Consider the following 23,501-nt stretch of genomic DNA (forward strand, 5'->3'; position numbering starts at 1 on the left):
GTGCATAGACATGCCATCTACCTGTGTTAACTTGTGGTGGGAGATAAGTGGAATTTACTTGTGTTTTGGTCTAAACTTTTGTCTGAATATGCCTCTGAGGTGCCTTTCAACTTCAAAGGTGCTATATTAGTGCAACTTGTTGTAAGTGTATGAGTTTGAAAAATAACTGCATTAAAAAGTTGGTTAGCTGCAGTCAGTATTGTGTGCAATTCTGAAATTCACAATGTAGGAAGGATGTGATTGTAGTGGAGAGGGTGCATAGCAAATTTGCTAGGATGCTGCCTGGCTTGCAGAAGTTAGACTGGAGTTATTTTTCCTCGGTGGAGACTGAGTTGAAACATGATTGAGATGCACAGAATTGAGGGGCATAATTGGGATAGACAGAACTTCTTGCTTTTGGAGGGATAAATGATCAGGAGTGTAGATTTAAGGTAAGGAGTGAAAGGTTTTGATGGGGTGCAAGAAAAATCTTCCCATGAAAGGTAGAAATCTAGAACTCATTATCTATGAGGGTGGTTGAGACAACCCTTGTAACATCTAAACATCTTGAGTGTACACTTGTGCTGCTAAACCATGCAAGGCTTTTGGCCAACTGCTGTAGAATTGAGCTCCTGCCTGAAATGTCGATTTTTTTTTTCCTTTTCCTCTGCTGCCTGACCTGCTGTGTTTTTCCAGCACCACACTAATCTTGACTGCTGTAGAATTGAGTTAAATAGTTAGGTGGTTGTTTTTGCCTGGCAAAGACTTGATGGGCCAAAGGGCCTTTTTTGGTGTTATAGGATCTCTGATTCTGACTCTAAATATTTGTAAAGTGCTTTAGCTACTGCTTTTTGACTATGTCATGTTAATTAAATGCAGTTTCAACTCATAAATTTAAGTTTAAAAACTAGGGCTTCAAAAATCGGGTAGGCTGTTTGGCTCCCCAAACCTGTGCCATTCAGTCAGATCATGCCTGGATATTTGCCTATTTGAACAGTAGTATGCAGGCTGTATATAATTTCATTTCTGCTTTGATTTGCATAACCATTCTCAAACATTTTTTATATTTTTCTGAACTGCAAAGTTAAGGGCACAGCATGCATTCTTTGTTAAATAAAGCCAAAGCAACTGCAGATGCTGTAAATCAGAAATGGCTGCAAGAGCTCAACAGATCTGACAGCATCTGTAGAGAGAATACAGGTAATGTTTCGCATCAAGTGACCCTTCTGAGGCAGGGTCACTCAACCTGAAATGTTAAGTCTGGTTTTCCTGCCCAGATGTTGTCAGGCATGTATTCTTTAGTTTTGGTCTCTGTAGTTCCTTCTGGTTTACATTTTGTGGGTGAACTTTGGAATGTGGTTATTCCTGGAACCTGGTTCTATTGGGTTGTTGAGTGGCATCCTGCATGGTTGGCATTTTTGTTTAATATAGGCAGCAGCTAACCTATTTATTCAGCTCTTGTATATTACCAGAGCAGTAGCTTTATCTGTAAAATATCATTCTAAACTGTGACTTTAGATTGCAATATTTTTTGCTTCCCTGTTTTGCTGACCAAAATTTATTGAATTTCATTTTCATGTAGTTTGAGAAATCAATTTTAGAATTATGAAGATTTGTTCCAGTTTAAAAACAATTCTATTCATAAACTCTTTCCAAAAAGGAACATTATTTTTCTGTATTTTAAAAGGAGGATTATATTCCTTCACTTTGTGGGATTAGTCTTAACTCCTTGGTTTGCAGAAGGGTTGAAATTATAACAAAAGATCACTTGTCCATTGTCTATTATAGTTCTATGTACAAATGATAAATAAAACATTTGCATAGATAAGCAGAAGTTCATATTTCAGCTTGATAACTAATATTTCCAAACAGATTCAACTGCACATTTGCACCTGAAAAATGTTTTTTTACTTTTTTAATTTTAGTTTTCACCAAATAGATTGATTTTTAAATAGAAGACAAACTACCATTTATAATCACTTCTTGTCAAAATATAGACTAAATGTGGGCATGGAGTAGGAGATAAGGAACAGGTTGTAGAGGGAGCACAAATTATTGTATAATTCAATCTGTACTTGTATTATCCAATTTCACTTTCTTCTGGTATTCTATAAAATAACAATGGCAATTTGGGGAGCAGTGCTGGTTGGACTATAAATACTGTATGTAGTTTTACTGTAGTGTACTTATTGAGAAAAGTAATACTGAACCATTAGTTTTCCAAAAAGCATAAGGATGTAGCTAGTGACATTCATGAAGGCTGTCTGTTTTCCGTTAGGATGTGGAAATGTAGAATGAGAAAGTTGATCACCACCTGGAAACAATTGTCTGAGTACTAGGGTGTTATGATTCCAATGGGTGATAGTACTGGACAACTCAGCTGAGTGAAACCTGGCTTGTTTCTAAATTTTTTTTTATTCTTTTGCAGTTTGGTTACTGTGGTGGTCAGTTAATGAGCATATTCATTCAAGGCTATCAATATATTTTTAATGCAAGTTTATTTTATTTTAAAAAAAACAAAGCTAATTTTACTCTTCTCAAACAGCATGTTTTTTAAAAAAAACACATTCTAGCAATATCCTTTTTTAAAATCTTCCTATTCCACTGAAGCAACACTACTACTTAACTTTTTAACTTATTGCTCTGGCTGTTTCAAAACTTTGTCCTTGGATTGTTGAAGCAGCTTAAAATGTTTATGAAGTGCTGATGGCCAGGGTACTTCCAATTCTAACTACCTGAGAATTTCTCCAATTTTGTTTTCAAAAACTGACATTTATGTCAGTCTTTCTCTTCTGACATCAACTTGCTAATGGCCTTTGACCTTCTGTTTTTGTGCATGTCGTAAAAGATTTGTTGTAAACCTTCCGTTAACTTCCCAGGTTGATGTTTAAACATGAATCATGTTTTCTTGCAAAAGCTGTATTTGGATAATTAAAATGACTTGTTAAGCTTTTTTTATAAAAAAAGTCACCTTCACAGAATTGTGAACCAAAATACTTCCTCCATTTTAAAATCTAAGTTCCGTGTAATAACATAGTGCAAACCTATATCTCAACATTTTTTTTTACCTCAGTTGGTTTGATCTTCCAGTGTCATAAAATGTCACAAGCCAGTATCATACCTTATCTGGTTAGATATTAAATTGTATTTGGGCGGAAGACCAAATGCTTGGCCCAAGAAGTGTCTTAAAAGGGGGGGCAGATGTTTAGTTTGGGAGTTCCACAGTTTTAACTTTTCGCAGCAGTGTAATTGTAATTGGTGGAATATTTACAATAGGGGATGCATACAAATTTGAGCTCTTCTATTGGTCAGAGTATTGAGTACAGGAGTTGGGAGGTCATGTTGCGGCTCTACAGGACATTGGTTAGGCCACTGTTGGAATATTGCGTGCAGTTCTGGTCTCCTTCCTATAGGAAAGATGTTGTGAAACTTGAAAGGGTTCAGAAAAGATTTACAAGGATGTTGCCAGGGTTGGAAGATCTGAACTACAGGGAGAGGCTGAACAGGCTGGGGCTGTTTTCCCTGGAGCGTCAGACGTTGAGGGGTGACCTTTATAGAGGTTTATAAAATTGAGGGGCATGGATAGGTTAAATAGGCAAAGTCTAGTTTCCCTGGGGTCGGGGAGTCCAGAACTAGAGGGCTTAGGTTTAGAGTGAGAGGGGAAAGATATAAAAGAGACCTAAGGGGCAACTTCACGCAGAGGGTGGTACGTGTATGGAATGAGCTGCCAGAGGATGTGGTGGAGGCTGGTACAATTGCAACATTTAAGAGGCATTTGGATGGGTATATGAATAGGAAGAGTTTGAAGGTAAATGGGCTGTGTCTGGCAGGTGGGACTAGTTTGGGTTGGGATATCTGGCTGGCATTGTCAGGTTGGACCGAAGGGTCTGTTTCCATGCTGTACGTCTCTCTTTCTAGAAGAAACAAAGATCATGGAGATTTGCTGAGTTGAAGAGAGATAGCCGTGGAAGTGTTTGAAAACAAGAATGAGCATTGTAAACTCCAGGAACTGCTAGACCAGAAGCCAGTGTGGTGCCCATAGTTGAATGGAATTTACTGCAAGTTTGGACGTGGGCAGTGCTTTCTGGATAACCTCCTGTTTTTGCCTGGTGGATGATGGAAGATGAGCCAGGAGAGTATTACAATAATCTAGAGGTAATATAGTAAAATACACTTTTTTTTCTGAAAAAAAATCATGCATGAGTCACACTTGTTTACTATATGGAGTTTATCTTTTTTTTGCAACATTTTTATTTCTTAACATCTTAATTCCTCTTAGTTTGCATATTGTCTGCATTTTCGCAATGTTTTCTTCTAAATTTCTATCTGGCCTATAATTAATTTTCAAAGCTTACTTGGGCTCAGTGAAAGCACAACATTTTTCAAAACCTACCATTCTGCTAGTAACTTCTGTTTTTAAGTGTGAAGTTTGTGTTCAAGCCCCACCCAATGATATAAGTATAATCTGAATTACTGACCACCTATACTGAGGATGTTACCTAGAAAGGGGACGAAACGTTTGCAACAAAAACTCCCAGCTCGGCGAACAGAACCACAACAATAATCTGGATTGTTGGTTTTGTGTAGTACTGACTATTGAATTGTCTGAGGTTCCTTTTTTAAGTTGTCAAATTGAGGCCAAACCTTTTCAGGTGTATGTAGAGCTGTTTGTTTGGTCAAGTTAGTTTGCCCGGCTATAATGTGACCCTCATGCTAAATACAAAACTTCTAGTTGATCTGTTACCATGTGGGAAGGCATGACACAATGTAGCCTTCAGGTAAAGGTAAGCTAAAGAAGGATAATTGGGCAGTGTTTATACCCTCTCAGTAATTCAAACCCAAGTTAAAAGTTATAAGTTTGATTGTTTTGATTTAAATTCTTGTTTCCATAATATGCTTCTGACCATGTGTTGATACTGCAGCACTTTCACTGTCAGGAAGGCTTGTTTCTCTGAAAGCTGTAACTATCACCAGTGGAATTTTGTAATGTTCTCTTTTAAATAAGCAGTGTTGAGTTCCTTTCATACTTGTGGTTGACAGTTTGAGTTCCAAGGACCATGTTCATTATTTGGGTAGTTTTTTGATTGATTGATTGACACTAACTCTCTTACCCTGCCTTGTGCTAGCTACACGTTGCATGGAATTTCAGAGTAGTAATAATCAAATTGGGTGGTGATTCCTTGTTTCATCGTAAGGAATAGTTTGGTTGTCAATTTACTTTTTTTAACTTGCTACCCACGAAACTTGATTTTCAAATTGGAAACACGTGAATTACTTTAATTCAGTGTCAATGACTGTCAATAATTAGATAACAAAGTACATTGTATAAACACAGGATTACCTAATGTAGCTTGAAAGCCACTTTTCAGGATTTTGAGGACTTGCTTTATTTTGAATTTTTAAACTCTCCCTGCATCATGCACTCCTCTGTACCCAGGGTGCAAGCAATAATCTGTGAATGCCACCCTCTGTTATCTCTCTTTACCCACTAATTTATCTAAATATTGTTTCAAGAAGCAGTATGGATATATTATCAAGTGATTGGTAAAACAAACTTTTATAAAACAACTTTGTTGAAACTTAAAATCTTAATTCACTATCAGACTAATTATGAACTGAAGTCATTAAAATGTTGAAATCAAAAACTCACTTGATGATCTTTTGTATTAATGACAAGTAATTTGTGTAAGTATTTAACTATTTAATTGAAGTTTGGGATGTTTACAGTGAGAATACGTGAAGGCCAAAATGTAAGGATCTCAAGAACAAAACTGCTGATTCTTGCACAGTTGTTGCAACTGCAACACACCAACTTCTCTGAACAAGCAACCAAATCTAGTCAGTACAGTACAGTACAAGCTTTAGAGAAATCCTGAACACTCTTCACCATGCTTGCGAGTTGTGTGGAGAGGTGTCACTGAACAAAGGAAGGTTGTTTCTTTATACAAATATCTTTAAATCGCACTTAGAAATGCCCACAAGGTAACCCTCAGCCATCCCCTCAATCGCATGCCACTCAAGATACAATGCAGTGACCACCCTAGCGTCTGAGACAGTGTTGTACAAATCATTTCTTCATGGTCAAATCTGTTGCACATAGTTTTTTTTGTAACTATAGGGGAGTAGTCAAATTCCAACTGTAATATTCTTATTGACTTCTGGTTGGAAATGTAAATCACCTCTGGCAAGGAAATGGCCATGTAAACATAGAAAAGTACAACACAGAACAGACCCCTCAGCCCACTAAGTTGCGCTGTAGATTATTCCTAATCTAAAATAACTAACCCTCCATTCACTGCTATCCAAGTGCATGTCCAGCAGTCGCTTAATTGTCCCTAATGATTCTGCTTCCACCTGCACCACTGGCAACGCATTCCATGCATTCAAAACTGTATAAAGAACCTACCTCTGACGTCTCCTCAATGCCTTCCTCCTAACACCTTAAAACTGTTGTTGTGGTTCTGTTCGCCGAGCTGGGAGTTTTGTTGCAAACGTTTCGTCCCCTTTTTGGGTGACATCTTCAGCGCTTGGGAGCCTCCTGTGAAGCGCTTCTGTACTGATTCCTCCGGCATTTATAGTGGCATGTCTCTGCCGCTTCCGGTTGTCAGTTGCTGTCCGCTGCAGTGGCTGGTATATTGGTCGAGGTCGATGTGTTTGTTGATAGAATTCACAATCAACAAACACATCGACCTTGACCAATATACCAGCCACTGCAGCGGACAGCAACTGACAACCGGAAGCGGCAGAGACAAGCCACTATAAATGCTGGAGGAATCAGTACAGAAGCGCTTCACAGGAGGCTCCCAAGCGCTGAAGATGTCACCTAGAAAGGGGACGAAATGTTTGCAACACAAACTCCCAGCTCGGCGACAGAATCACAACTACGAGCACCCGAGCTACAAATCTTCTCTCAAAGTTTGAACCTTTTAAACTATGAACCCTTGTGCCAGTCAGTCCTCCCCTGGGGAAAAGTCTCTGGCTATCAATCCTATCCATGCCTCTCATTACCTTCTATACCTCAATCGGGTCATCTCTCTCTTCCTCTTTCTCTCCAGAGAGAAAAGTCTGAACTTTAGTCAACCTCTCTCTGTAAGACAAGCTCGCCGGTCCAGGCAGCATCTTGGTAAACCTTCTTTGCATCCTTTCCAAAGTTTCTGTATTTTTCCTATAATCGTGTGACCAGATCTGGACACAATATTGCAAGTGTGGTCTCACCCAGGGTCTTATAATGCTGAATCTAAATCTCATGGCTCTTAAACTCGATCCCCATGTTAATGAAAACCAAAACGCCATTTGCTTGCTTAACAACCCTATCCACTTGGGTGGCAACTTTGAGGGATCTATGCTCTTGAACACCACTGTTCCTCCACACTGCCAAGAATCCTGTCTTTAATCCTAATATTTAGCATTCAAGTTTCCCATTCCAAAATGCATCAGTTCACATTTATCCAGGTTGAACTCCATCTGCCATTTCTCAGCCCAACTCTGCATCCTGCAACAGCCCTCGTTATCAATGGCACCTCCAACCTTTGTCATCAGTAAATTTAGTAACACACCCCTCGATCACCTCATCTAAGTCATTTTCTAAATCTACAAAAAGTAGAGGCCTAGGAAGAGAACCTGCGGTATACCACTGACCTCCAGGCAGAAATCTCTTCAACTGCAACCACTTTTACCTCTTGTCAGCCAACCAATTCTGAATCCAGACATCCAAATCTTCCTTTATACATACCTCCTGACTTTGAGCCTACCGTGGGGAACCTTCTCAAATGTCTTGCTGAAGTCCACATACACCGCTTGGCCTTCGGCCTGTCTCGTCACCTCCTCAGAACTCAAAGCCATGCCAATTTGCTTTTAATAAAGCTGTGTGCTTTTCCAAATAGTTAGTCATAAGTCTTATCCCTCAGAATTCTTTCCAAAACCTTGTTGACCACAGACGTAAGACTGAAAATGTTGCTGGAAAAGCGCGGCAGGTCAGGCAGCATCCAAGGAGCAGGAGAGTCGCGTTTCGGGCATGAGCCCTTCTTCGGGCATGAAGGGCTCATGCCCGAAACATCGACTCTCGTGCTCCTTGGATGCTGCCTGACCTGCGCTTTTCCAGAAACACATTTTCAGCTGATCTCCAGCATCTGCAGTCCTCACTTTCTCACAGACGTAAGACTGACTGGTCTGTAAAGTAGGTTAAAAACAAGGACTGCAGATGCTGGAAACCAGAGTCTAGATTAGCGGTGCTGGAAAAACAGCAGTTCAGGCTGCATCCAAGGAACAGAAAAATCGACATTTCGGGCAAAAGCCCTTCATTAAGAATACATATTCCTGAAGAATACATTTCGCCTGAAATGTCGATTTTACTGCTCGGATGCTGCCTGAACTGCTGTGTTTTTCCAGCACCACTCTAATCCTGACTGGTCTGTAATTGTCAGTGATTTCCCTTTGAAAAGAGGAACAATGTTTGTCTACCTCCAATTATCTGCCGCGACTCCTGTGGAGAATGAGGAAGCAAAGATCTTCACCAGCGGCTAAGCAACCTCCTTTTTCGCTTCCTGGTAAACCTCCCATATTCCACCTTGCCCCTGGAGCATTCAATTTCTTGCAGGTCAGTAGAGTAAATTAATATCTGACTGACGCCCAGACTTGTCCCAATTTTTGACTTTAAATTATTGACTATATTTAATGTTCTGTGCTGGTTTGCCCGAGTCTAAATATTGCAAATATCATTGAAATGGAGAGGGGAAAAAATGGACAGTGTACAACATGGAAACTTGTCCATGCTGACCATTTATTCTAAATTAATCTAGTCCAATTTGCTAGCACTTGGCCCAAAATGCCCTCAACCTTTCCTATTCATGTACCCATTTAAATGTTGGAGTTGTACCACCCTCCTCGACTTCCTCTGGCAATTCATTCCATGCATGCACCACTGTATGTGGAAAAAGTTGCACTTCGGTCCCTTTTTTACATTTTTCCCCCTCACCCTCAAACTTTGCCTTCTAGTCCTGGACTCCCCTACCCCAGGGAAAAGACCTGTTGCTGGGTATCTCACTAAGCAAAAGTGTATCTTTTGGTTTACTTAATTTGACAACAGTTACTCTGGCTTCCAGTTCTCTCAGTAATGTTGAAAAGTACATTTTTGGAATATTTTTGAAGTGAATATACTTCTTAGTTGAATAACTGCTTTCAGGAATGTTATGAAAGTAACAGCCAGTTTGGTAATAGAGATTAAACAGGACTTGCCAAGTAAGCATTTCGAAGGAATGTTAAATTTTAAATAATCGAGTTCCTTTCGAGTTTGTACATTGTTGAATTGGAACTGACTTTATTGTCACTAATGTTGTGATTAACTGACTAATCTAGGGCATTCTTTTGAAAACTAAAAACCTTTGGCATTATTCTGAAATAATTTCCAATCTGAATTGCATTAATAATATTTGCCATAAGACATAGGAAGTAGACCATTCAGTCATAGTCTACTCAACTATTATGGCTAGTCTGCACCTAACTCCATTGACTATCCTTTGCCTCGTACTCCTTTTTAATATTTTTGTTTAATGAAAATTTATCAATTTCTGTATTTAAATTTAATGCAGCATCTGTTTCCACTGTGGAAGAGTTCAACACATCTGCCACCTTTTTACGGTACGGAAGTACTTCTGTACATCTCTCCTAAATGCCCTCGCCCTAATGTTCTGACTGTGCCCTTAGTTCTAGAATCCCCAACCAATGGAAGTAGTTTGTTATTTACCCTGTCTTTTCCTGTTATCTTGACTGTGATCAGATTACTCCTTAGCCTTTCCTGTTCTTGAGAAAACAGGACAAATTTTTTATAACCTCTCCTCAAACTTAATCTCTGAACTACAGGTATCATTCTTATATTCTCTCCAAGGCCATCCTTCCTAAGGTCTGGTGCCCAGATCTGCTCTCAGTACTCAAAGTCCAATTAGGATTTTATATAATTACAGCATAACTTAAATAACCTTGTACCACAGTCCTATAGAAACAATGGCCAGCATTCCATTAAATTTCTTGATTTTGTTTTCTTCTATATCGGTGACATTTTGAAGATCTTCTGCCTCTGAATTTCTCTTCAGATATCCACTGTATATAACATCATGCCAGCTGGAAAGTACCCTGATCTGTTCTGTTCAAAATGAATACATTTGTTTAAATTGAATTCCATCTGCCATAGTTTTGCTCATTCACTTAGCCTGTCAGTTTCCTTTTGTAATTCTATGCTATCATCTACACTGGCTATGATGCTCCCTAACTTTGATCAGCAAACTTGGATATTTGTATATGGCTGTATACCATTACTTATTAACGTGAATAAATGAAGCCCAAACACATCCTTCTTAGACATGACTGGTTCCATCATGCCAAAGACTAGTAGGATTACAAGGATGAGTACCTATTCATTACCCATATGCTTTGTTGCTAGCCACTCACCCAGTTTCCCAACCATGAGTAATTTGCCCTCCATTCCGTAGGCTTCTACCCTAAAGCTCCACATAAGACTTAATTATCAAATGCCTTCTAGAAGTCTGTTTAAACAATACCTATAGATGTTACCCTGACCACGAGCCCCAAACTTTATTTTCCTGCTTTTTTTTTTCCCCCCGTAACCCTTGATTCCATTACTGGTTAAAACCATGTCCATACTAGTCTGAATATATGTATGATCTAGCCTTGACAGCTGTCTTTGGTAAAGAATTCCACTGATTCACTGCTGTCAAAGAAGAAATTTCTCCTCAAAACACTTGGGTGAATGATACCTTATTCTGAAATCGTCCTCTGCTCTTAGACTCATCCCAAATAGAGAAGCAACTTAACTGCATCTGCCCTGTCAAGCCCTCCAGAATCTTGTATTTGTCAATAAGGCTGCCTTTCATTCTTCTAAGTTCCAGTAGGTAAGGTGTTAGGTTCTTTTTCCCAAGGTTTCTCACACGAGATGCAATTCGTGCACACACACTTCTGCAACCAATTAAAATTTTATTAAAGTCTGTACAAGCTAGATGATCCCTTTGACCCTTTTTGCAGGCGTGCAAAGTCAAGTTAGAGGCTCTGAACAAAGAAAACACATCCCCCTTTTTATACAGGTCAGTTGGTCATGCTCACAGATACTCTGGCCACTCCCCACGATCACATGCCACCCAAGACAATCCCCAGCCACTCCCTAAACAGTCACATGTTACCCCAGGTATGCTGGTAGGATGCGATCATCCTTGGAGATAATGTAAATGCCCTGATCTTAGGGATTTATTATGCACATGCATTCCTGACTCAGTGATTCCCCAAGACAATGCAGGTGTGACATGCCGAGCTTTGGGGGGTGGCTATGATAGCATTTATGACTGGAAGTCACTGATGGTTTGATTTGATAATAGGGGAGTTGTAGCAAACTACTGTCCAAATGGAGTGGGAGTCAGCTTCCTGCATGAGTCGCCTCCACCCACTTCCATAATGTTCAGTCAGTGCAGTTTAACTGTTTGATAATAAATTAATACCCAGAGAGATTCCAATTGAATCTTTTAACTTTACACGTCTGGCTTGATCTCTCCCTATAATATAGTCCTGCCATACCAGATACCAGCTTCTCAGTTTTATATTCTATTCTCTTTAAAATGAAGGCCAACATTCCATTGACTTTCCTCATTACCTATTGAACTTTGCTGCTAGCTTTTGATTCATGCACAAGGCCTGCTAATTCCCTCTGCTGTAGCTTTTCTGCAGTCTTTCTCCATTTTAAATAATATTCAATTCTTGAATTATTCCCTCATTTTCTCTATAGAATCCGTCTGTCAACTTCCCCCACTCAACCTATCTATATTCCTCTGCAGACTGTTATCTTCCTCAACACACTCCTTCCCACTTAGTTTTGTCATCTGCAGACTTTGCTGCAGTATGTTCACTTTCCTTATTCAAGTCTTTAATATATTTTGTTACCCCAGCATTGATCTCTTCTGCACTCTACAGCTTGCCATCCTGAAAATACCCCCCACCCACCCACCCTCCCTTATCCTAGAGTCAGATGTACAGCATGGAAACACTTTCTGGTCCAACTCATCCATGCCAACCAGATATCCTAATCTAGTCCTATGGGCCAACTGCTGGCAAATATCCTTCCAAACCTTTTCCTATTCATTTTCCCCATCCAAGTGCCTTTTTAAATGCTCTAATTGTACCAGTCTCCTCCTTCCTCCGGCAGCTCATTCTATACACTCATCACCCTTTGCATGGAAAAAGCTGCCCCTTAAGTCCCTTTTTTAAATTTTTCCTTCTATCCTGTGTTCTAATAGTTGGCCAGTTATTGATACTAATATGCTACCTCCAATGTCATGAGCTCTTAAGTGGCCTTCGGTTTGGTACCTAATCAACACCACATTAAAGTCCAAATGTGTTACAGCCACTGTTGCTCCCCCTTTACCTATCCTGCTTATTGCCATCTCCAAAAATTCTAGTAAGTATGTCAGGCATGATTTCTCCTTCATGAAGCCATGTTGACTGATTCTGCACATCTAAGCAGATCCTTTTATTAACAGGCACCACTGGGGTCAGGAATGTGCCTGTTGATCAAATATTCTAGCTGATCAAGAAGTCTCCATTTGTCAAAAAAAGCCATAGAAATAGAAATGTAATCCAAGGGGTTATTTACTTTACTATTGAAGGAACTTTTGTCAATAATGCAATTTTACCATCAATAAAACTTACTTACTGGCAGAGCTTTCTCACTTGTACCCTCAGTTGGCTACTTGGAGATTGCAATAATACAGAAAAATTGTATTTTGAAGTATTTGAGGTAGCTAACTTTTTTTTCTGGTTTATCAAGCGTGCCAGTTCATAAGATGCCAGTTTAACCCAAGTGCTTTGTACTTCTAAATGCTTGCTATAACATCCTTTATGGTAGTCTTTAACACTTTCCCAGCGACAGGCATTCAGCTAACTAGTCTGTTAACTTTTTTGTTTGCTCCTTAACTGAAGGTGTTACATTTGGTAGTTTTCCATTCCCCTGCGGACTGTTTCAGAATCCAAGGATTCCTGGAAGGTTACGACCAGTGCATGTACTCTTTCTGTGGATTCGGGGGATTCAGGGGACTTTAGCCCCGTTAGTTCTCCTAGCACGCTTTCTGTCGTGGTAGTTATTTATTTTCTTTCTTTTTGCCCCTTTAGTTATTTAGCATTTGGAAGGCTTTGCATCTTCTACTGTGAAGACCGATGTAATGTACTTATCCAATTGCTCTGTCACTTGCTGATTTTTTTTTTCCCTAGCCTCACTCTCAACTGGGCCTTTGGTTTTTTTTTTGAGAACTTTTTAAAAGCAGTTCTTTAATCTATTTCAGGTGGCATTGGATGAATAACAGAATTATGCCCAAAGCAGCTACAATTTAGGGTAATCACAAAATAGATAGAAACATAGGCTGACCTCTCAAGAGGTGTCCAAAATTGTTTCTTGCATGACAGAATTAATGTGTAATTCTAGTTGGACAAGCTAATTTTGTTTGGTAACTTTTTTCTATTCACTGATTTCTTACACCCTCTCCCAACTGGATCTTCAGAGTATAATTGATGTAATCTGTGCCAGTGACTTAAATGCGAATAAAATCATCCGCATCCAAGGTGAATAGACTATAAAGCTTAATTTAAAATTGCTTCTGTTCCAGTAGCTGCCACCTTCTCTAGAATGGTGGTTGAACAGTTAATTCAATATTTTCTTTTGTTTATTATGATGGGGATACATGCCTCCCAAAGTTCTTTTTGTGGTTTCCATCTTTCAGTTTTATTCCTTGTTTAAATTACTTACAGCAGATTTCAGTGATAATGTTGCTAATTTAAAACTTGTGCCCATCAAGTTGCAGTAAACTAGCTTGTCTGAAGAAGTTAGACCATAAGACATAGGAGTGGAAGTTAGGTCATTCGGCCCATCGAGTCCACTCCGCCATTCAATCATAGCTGATGGGCATTTCAACTCCACTTACCCGCATTCTCCCCGTAGCCCTTAATTCCTTGACATCAAGCATCTGTCAATCTCTGCCTTGAAGACATTTAGCGTCCTGGCCTCCACTGCACTCCGTGGCAATGAATTCCACAGGCCCACTACTCTCTGGCTGAAGAAATGTCTCCGCATTTCTGTTCTGAATTGACCCCCTCTAATTCTAAGGCTGTGTCCACGGGTCCTAGTTTCCTCTCCTAACGGAAACAATTTCCTAGCGTCCACTCTTTCCAATCCATGTATTATCTTGTACGTCTCTATTAAGTCTCCCCTAAATCTTCTAAACTCCAATGAATACAATCCCAGGATCCTCAGCCGTTCCTCGTATGTGACCAACCATTCCAGGGATCATCCGTGTGAATCTCCTCTGGACGTGTTCTAGTGCCAGTATGTCCCTTCTGAGGTGTGGGGCCCAAAACTGGACACAGTACTCCAAATGGGGCCTAACCAGAGCTTCATAAAGTCTCAGCACAATGGTGCTTTTATATTCCAACCCTCTTGAGATAAGTTGACCTTAACTTAGCAACATAGTGTCTGATTTGTTTCACCTTCAGTTGAGTTAGTTATCAACAGATTGGTAATACAAATAATCAATTAACCTTACGTGGAACAGCTTCAGCGCTCCTTCTGTTTAACAAGTTGAGGCATTTGACCTGGAAGTATTGTACCGGTCTAAGTGGTTATGTACCAAATTTTTATCATACAAGCTGGTATTTATTTGTTTATTAGAAATCCTCTTCCATCGCGGTGGAGTGAAATTCTTAACACTAAACTTGGAATTAGCTAAGGCTAGAAACATAACCCCCCCCACCCACCCAAAAGCAAATCTATAGATTGCCATCTTGAGGTAGTGGGGGAAGCTGTTTCTTATAAATCTGTTTGGGAGCTCCTTGCTCTTGATCAGGCCACCCATGGTAGCAGGGTTGGCAAAAGGTGTCAGATTAAAGTATAGTTCACAAATCTGTCCTGTAGCCTGCCACATCAAAGCAGTATCCAATCAGGATTAGCATTGAGATTTCTTGTTAACTGTGTTCCTGATGAAGGTGGAATCCAGCATTTGAAAGTATATTGGTACTGCCAAGTTTGAATCAGGGGGGTGACTGCAGCAGGATTCAAATCCCATTGTGGTTTCTCATGTCTAATTTCTTGTTTTGGTTGCAAAATTGAGTGAGTTGTTTCTACCAATCGCTTTTGGCATATGGAAATGTGCAGATCGTTCGTTCCAGTTGTTGTAACATGGCAAATCATGAGTTGAAAAAAATTTCTTTGGGATTCACAATTGAAGCAAGGAATGCCCAGGATGCTCTGTAAAACTGAGTCTAAATGATCTGAAAACTAATGTTCTGCATGAATTTGAGGCCTTTGGGGAAATCAAGTTATCATCCAGTAATTCAAATCAATTGTTGCACTGTATGGTGAAAAATGTATAACATATTTTTTGGAATTTGGTCAGTGACCTATAATGCATCAGTTCCAAAGAACATGATCATAATCCAGTGCTAGTTAACACTACAGGGACCTAATACTATTAGGCTTATGACAAGCAGAATAAACATTGTAAAGGCAATTAGGTTAGATTCTTCACTTCAGTAGAAGTAGCACAGTGGCCTGATGGTTAGCACTGCTGACTGTTCCAGGGATGTGCATTTGATTTCCCCCAAGTGAGTTGGTTTCCTCACAAAGCTCAAAGATGTACAGATGAGATGATTTGTCCATAGTCTCATGGAATGTGTAGAGTAGCCATTGTAAATATGGGGTTTGGATGGAATGCTCTTGAGGTCATTGCAAATGTGATAAGCCTTTTTCCACACAAGATTCTATGAATAGAATGCTTCAAACTTATTTAAAAAAACAAAAAAAACTTGCTTGCTGTAAATCAAAGAAACTAGCAATTGCTGGCAGAGCTCAGGTTCTGAGCAAGGGTAACTCAACTTGAAACATTAACTGATTTCTCCTCACAGATGCTACCACCCCTGATATTTTTAACCAATTTGTATTTTTGTGTTCAAAGCTTTAGCTTAGAAGATGGAATATTTTCTAGGAAGAGAACAGGGCTTTTTTGGGAAGCATAATAGTTCGGGGCAGTTGTCACTTTAGTTTTATCATCGTTATAGTCTGTGAAGCTTCCAGTTCAGAAGAGTTCATGTCACTGGAACTGAGAATGTTGAGGCCATCTGAATTGTGAAAGATTGTGACATCAGACTCTGAAAGGAGTAATAAAATTGTCTGCAATTGAAGGATAAGAAACCAGACAGCATCCATTAATTTGCTGTTCTAAAGCTGATAAAGGATTGGGTGTAATATTTCATTGGAATTGAATCTCTGAAGGATGGAGTTGGGAGACAGGCTTGAGGAATTTTCCTAAACACGTGTATGTAGAGTTTTTTAATGTAATAAACTTGTCTTCTGTTAAATAACATCTGTAATTTTTGAATGTTTGTTTGTTTGTGTCTAACCACAGTTAACCAAATGTAAATATTTAAATTTAACCTATTAAACATAGAACACATTTTGAAGATAGAAATAGGCCATTCAATCCCTAGAGTCTTTACTGCCATTCAATATGGTTGACTGGTACTCCATACCCTAACCTAACATCTTTCTCCCTTGCTTCCATCTCCTAAGCAACAAAATACCCCTTTAGCCACAAGCTAGATCTACCACCACCTTGTGAATGCTACGGGCTCATCTCTCTCACTTCTGGATGAAGAAATTGTTCCTGATCTGTCCTTTTTTTTAAAAAAAGAAAAAGGTTTGTCCCTTACCCTTAAGCTATGAGATGTGGTCTGGAGTCCCCAACATCTGGAATATTGTTTCTGCATCTAACCTGACTGGTCTTGTTAACGTTTTTTTAATAGGCTTCTAGGTACACCCTCAGCCTTCTAAACTCTAGTAAATATAATCCTAACGTACTGTTTGTCTGCTCCCCAACTAACCACATTGAGTGGCCTTGCCAATGCCCTGTATAATTGCAACAAGATATTCTTCCTGTACTAAAATTCTTGTTATAAATGTTGTTACGGACCAGACCAAACACCCTCAAAGTATATTAAAATGGTAGTCGAGACCCTGAATCTTTTTTATTTTAAAGGTAAATGTAAGGTATCAAATTGCAAATGTAACTCAATTGGTCAAAGTACACTACATTAAGCAAAAGTTTATTCATACGTTGTAGTTAAAATACAGTGCCAAGAATAAAGAAAAGAATTGGCTTAGGTTTTCCAATAGGGTTATAACTAACAATAATACATTCATCTTAGTACAGAGGGACCTCGATTATCCAAACAAAATGGGCAGGGATTATTTGTTGGATAATCAAATGCCAGATAATACAGTTTAGCCAAGCATCAGGAGCTTGTGCGGATAATCGAATGCCGGATAATCAAGGTTCCTCTGTAATTAACTCTCCCAATCTCGTAACATCCCATGAACACAGCCTTGACAAAAGGCAAATTCAGAAAACCGAATGTTTCACATGCAACGCCAGCAGCCCAAGAGGAAAAACATTGAGAAGTCGAGAGTGTAGCAGGGATAGACATACTGCTGCAGCAACAACTGCTAATGAGAAACTAAAAGTCCAAATCTTGGTTTGGAGAGCTTGACCACCCCCTTTCAAGCTGTTTCTAACTTAGTAGGGGGTGGGGGGGGGAAATCCCTAAGGCCTCACAAGCTGTTTACTTCGTTGGCATTTTCAAATAGCTTAACCGGTCTTAAAACATTTCATTTTTTTTATATATATAAAAAGGACAAAGTAAATCTCAGTATCACAAGGTCACCATACAGTCAGCATTTACTGTATGTGTATGCTTGCTTTCAAGTGTGAGAACACCCAGGTCTTGTTGAACATTTCTTCCCCTTAACTTGTAGCCATTCAAATTTTCTACCATTTTACTTGTCTTGTAATGCATCTGCCATGTGTTTGCTCACTCAGTCTATCCAAAACACACTGCAACGTCTCTCTAAAAGCCTCTCGGCTCATCCTTTCACCCAGTGTTTAACTGCAAATTTTGAGATTACATTTAGTTCTCTCATCTAAATCATTAATAAATATTGTGAATAGCTGGGGTCTCGGTCCCATTCCCTGTGGTACTCCACTAGTCACTGCCAGCCATTTGGAAAAAGGCTCATTTATTTTTATCATGTGTCCTAACCAATTTTCTATCCATCTCTATATACTACCCACCAATCCCATGCACATCAAGCTAAGTTTCTTTTCGGGATCTGACTTGCCTAGTATTTCCATCAGATGGGATTATGGCTTTACTGTCAAGTAACAGTTTGCATACATGTTGTACCTTGTTCTCGCAATTTCAATTTCATGTGTACTGCAGAGGTGAATCATGTGGTTCTGCATTTTAGTTGTCCTGACGAGCAACAAGGTAATCTGTTCGTAGCACTCCTTTTGAACTCTAGTGCTGTTTCTGACATGTCAGCATTTATGATCCAACAAATTCTGTCATTCTCTCCTCTCCCTCCCCATAATTGTACCTCCAACTTTATTCTGGGCCCTGGAGGGAGAGAACGATCGCTTATGTATACACGAGTTCATGATCTCCTCTGGAATGAATTAGATAGTCATTTTACAGGGACGAGCATCCACATAACCCAACATATTATTGGGTGACCATTATAATCAGTATTAGTGCCTTTCAGACCCAGCAGCCTGGTTCGATTCCAATCTCTGGTGTCTGTGGAATTTGCATGTTCTCCTGGTGTCTGTGTGGGTTTCTTCCATGTGCTCCAGTTTGCGTGCTCAGTCCAAAGATGTGCAGGTTAGGTTGGTTGACCATGCTAAATGTCCATAGTGTCCTGAGATATTTAGGTCAGGTGGATTAGCTTTGGGAAATGTGGGGTTTCAGGTAGGGTAGAGGATGGGTCTGGGTGAGATGTTCTTTGGAAGGTCACTGTGGACTCAATGGGCCAAATAGCCTACTTTCACACTGCAGTGTTGGGGTTGTCTTGCTCATCCTGTTCAGACCACTGCTAGAATCTGACTATCACCACCTGTCAAAGTTGAGAACAATGATGGTACCTTATGTGCCCGTGTGAAATGAAGTCAGGATTCCACCAAGATCCACACTCCTACCCTGTGGTGAGATAGGGCTGGGGATCTGGAAGACCCTAATTTTGGGGGGGGGGTGGAATGTCATTAAACACAGGCATTGAAACTTTGCCTTTGGGCAGTTGCAATTGTCACCAAATTGACCCCTTCAGGCTACCATTTGCACACCACAAAGTAGGTGTGAGAAAGGTACCCTAAAGAGTGCCTCGCTTTCTGTTTGTGGAACCGCACCCATCAGAGTTACCAACTTGTTGTCAGAGAAATAAACTCCTAACTTTTCCACCTTTTGGCATGTCAGAACACTCTTGAATAATCTTGAGTGACCACCCTGAAAGAAGAAATGAAATTCTATTAAGCAAGCTCTCTAGACCAAATTGACATGCCTATCTTTTGGGGAGGGATAGCTAAGGAAATCAGTTAGGAGAATACACCCACAAGATAGCTTTCAGTGCTTCCAAGTGTTTGGCTTTGGTTTTGAAATGAGGAATGAAATTGTGAAGTGTTGCAGGAACTTCCCATTTGTACCTACATCAGGTACTTCACCTATGGCTGGGCTACAGGTGATATGCCACTGCCTTTAGAGTTCATGCCTCTAACTTTTGATTCTGAAGTTCAGGGAATCATGTCTTGCCATGATGCTGCATTGTGTTTGCAAAAGATGATGGGCAGGAAACCTTCCATGGAAGTATTCATGCCAGGATTGGCACACTCCTGTTGGAGCTGAAACATCAAGGTGGGGATAAGCAAGATGGGAAAAGCCACGGTAAATTATTCTCCTACAGTCGGTGAGCTAAGCATAGCCTAATTGAGTTGTCAACCAGCAGGACAAATACAAAATCACATGACGGTATCCTACATGAGAGCATTGGTGCCTCTTGAATCATTGTAACTGTTTAATCCAAGGTAGAGTATCTATCACTGTCCATACAGGCCACCAATCTGGACAAATCAACTTAGTACTGGCTTACCTCCCAAATCTACAACCACTTCCATTTAGAAGGACAAAGGTAGCAGATACATAGGAACAATTTCCTACAACTTCCCCTCCAAGCCACAGGCCATCCTGACTTGAAAATATATTGTTGTTTCTTCTCTGTGTAGCTTGGTCAAATTCCTGGAATTCTCTCCCTAACAACAGCATTGTGGGGTGCGCTGCAGAATTCTAGAAGGTGGCTCACAGGGCAGGACAATAAATGCTGGCCAGCCCAGTTATTCCCATGTTCCAGGAGTGAATAAAAAAAATTAATATCTATCTAGTGCTAGGACAATGCAAGGTCCAAGATGCAGATGATCTGTGTCAGCCCTGAAACTGTGTAATTAAACAGTAATTCTGCAATTACTTTGGAAAATCTTCATGCATCTATCTCAGTTGGGATCCAGTAAAGTCAGCTGCATTAGCTGTATTGCATTTGAGCCTTGTTGGCACCAGGATTGGTTTAATGAAGATGTTTGATCAAGTTTGTTTTCATGAAACAAAAACAAGCAGGCTTTTTTCCTGGCAGAACAACCCAAAGTCAGAAGGTTGCCTTCCATCTGTTCAAGGCATGTATCCAAAGGTGAAGGACATGGTGAGCAGAGGAGTCCATGAATCCAGGGATGTACTGACTTTTAAGACATGCAGAGTCTTTTTGGAGCCATTGGGTCACTTAATAATCACGACCAAATGGACAAACGTTTTTTTCGCTTGTAGAGTGATAAATGCTGGAATGAACATTTTAAACAACTAAACAGTGAATCTACAGTAGCAGTTGATGCAGTCTCCTCTGAGCCCCACTCCTTGGTGCATCAATTAGAGCAATAACCGGAGTATAAATAACATCAGCTGCAGATCCTCCTCTTAACTACAGGACTGGGCAATCTGTCTTGTCTGATAAGACAGGTTAAAGCTTGTTGGGAATAAAATGAAAGATTTCTTCCATAAATGAAGAAAAATATCAAGTCAGTCATACAGCACGAAAACAGACTCTACACCCCACAGCAGTCCTTACTGACCATAATCTCAAACTAAACCAGTCCTACCTGCTTGTACTTGGCCCATATCCCTGCAAACGTTTTTTTATTCATGTTCTCTAAATGTTTTTAATCGTTGCAACTGGACCCACATCCACCACTTCCTCTGGAAGTCGCTCTCGTTCAGTTAAACTAATTCTACAATCTGGTAAACCACCATGATTGGTATCCTGAATTTTACATTTTACACTTCCTGAGAAATGTCCAGGCATGGTCTTTGCAAGAAAATTTGTGATTATACCAGAACATCATCAGTGCATTCATTTGAGCTGACCAATGCATTTGACTTGATGTACTGAGACTGTGTACTCAAATGTTGGAGTCTGAGAAACTACCTCATAACTTGACCATTCATGAAATAACTAGCAGCTTCACTGGGAAATCTGAAATAGATGCTTTAAACCAGATTTGGGGTGAAGCAAGACAGTGTGATGGTCTACATGTTGTTTACAATCTATTTGACACTGGCTACCCATCTCATTAATAGTTCCATCAGTTGATTTTTTTTAAAAAAAAGCATCAAAGTAGAAAATGTCTAACCTTGGACATCTCTGCCAAAACTAAACTGAGCAGCAAAAATGTGCATGATTTTCAACTTGTGAAGGACTGCAGTGTTATTTCCGTATTCTCTCTGATCCCTTGAATTGTACAAGCAAAGGCTTGTACCTGTTCTTGAATGTTGCCAAAATAAAACTCCTTTCACCCACATCTAGACTGTCAAATATTCTAACCTTCCATATGTTGAAGGAGAGACATTTGAACATAGCTCTTGGAAAAATAAAATTTGAGCTACGTTTTGGCTTTTGGGTTCTTTTTCATACTCCCCAATTAACTTGCTGATGCAGTCATGTAACTATGTACATCAGCTCAAATACAGAAGGTATTGGAGATTTTGACTACTACAGCAGAACTATCTTTAGTTGTTACATGTCCATTTAATTGAACTAGATTGCTCAAGGAAAGCAAAATTTTGAAAAGTGTTTAAATTTTTACTACGAGACAGCAGGCATATGTTATCAAGATTTTTAAATAATTAGCACCTAGACACACAACACAATCATGCTTTTTTTATGGGCTGTTGATCTCTACGAAAGCTTTATAATTCAGTGTGCGATGCTTTGATAATGACACAAATGTGTGTGCAACATGCTCCCCTTCCCCAAGTGGATGAGGTTCATCAACTGAGGTGCTGCAGACCACGGATAGCTTTTGTATGTATCAAACAATTTGTCTTAATTTACCCCTTTTCATACTATTACAATATCTGTACTTGTTCTAAATCGGGTTGGAAGTCCCACGTGACCAGGTTCTAATCCAAGTTTATTTGAAATTGTAAGCTTGTGGAACACTGCTCCTTCAAATAACCCTGTTGGACTAAGTTTAGTGTCATGTGACTTCTGACTTTACCCACCCAAGTCCAACACCACCTCCATGTTCTAAACCAGATTTACAACATTGAAACTTTCTTGTGTTTGCTGGAGAAGTATTATGCCTCCTCTAAATAGCAATCACTTCACTGTAAGGTAGCTTCTCTGCCACTGTCTCTTTCCTCAATAATCTTCATTAAAACGTACCTCTAGCCAAGTGTTATGAAGGTGCGGTGTGTTCTGTACCTTTTTAAGGGAGCTGAAATTTCTGGCTGGCGCAAAGTGTTCTGAAACAAGTTAAAATGTAACATAGCTGCATTATTGATTTCACAGTCAGTTGCCATGATACAGAAACAAATTCAAATTCAGCCAAGCAGTTTTAATTATGCCCCAATACCAAAATCCAATCAAATTTGCATTTTGGTTTGATGTTGTCAAAATACTATGAAATGATACTATGTTTTAGGGTATAAAATGAGTTATTTTGAACAGTTATGGGGAGAACTGCCAAGAAAACAAAGTATAGACTGTAAGCTGAACAGCTCTGAAAAGTACCTACTCATATGAAGATCTGTGAAGCAGAATTACTGAAGAAAAGACAATAGGAAAATCTAGAGGAAGATACAAAGATTTGACAGCTGGCTGGTGTTGATATTTGGGTTTTTAAAATCTGAGGTTTATCAGACCAGTATTGAAGGGAGGTAAAAAAAAAATTAGGTTTAAGAGGCAAGTTGTAAATAGATATTGGTTTAATATTCTCTATTGGACTTAAATAAAAATTAACAACTTTATTCTTTAAACAGTGACCTCTGGGATAGTTCTTTCCCTCAAAATTTAAGATTACGACGTGAAGTGAGCTTCTGTTGGGTCTAAATTAGTAAAGGGGTTTACCCAAACTCTTTGGCGTTCTGTTGCAATGTAACCATGTGCTTCAAATTTTTTTCACCGCTGTGAAGCATCTTGAGATATTTTGACATGTTAAATGAGATACACTACACGAATACAAGTTGTAGTCTCGTCTCTTGTTCGGTTTAGTGTAAATAGTTTATGAAAAGATATAAGTAGATCCCGAATAGTCTTTACTTGATTTTGTACAGTA

The 23,501-nt window shown here is 39.5% G+C and overlaps 1 protein-coding gene across 1 annotated transcript in view; it reads left to right on the forward strand.

Moving 5' to 3' along the window:
• LOC132828883 (ras-related protein Rab-11B) overlaps positions 1-23,501 on the forward strand; it is a 31,594-nt gene that overhangs the window by 1,185 nt on the left and 6,908 nt on the right. The window lies entirely within an intron of this gene.

Source organism: Hemiscyllium ocellatum, chromosome 28 (genome assembly GCF_020745735.1).
Source record: "Hemiscyllium ocellatum isolate sHemOce1 chromosome 28, sHemOce1.pat.X.cur, whole genome shotgun sequence".
NCBI classification, from domain to species: Eukaryota; Metazoa; Chordata; class Chondrichthyes; order Orectolobiformes; family Hemiscylliidae; genus Hemiscyllium; species Hemiscyllium ocellatum.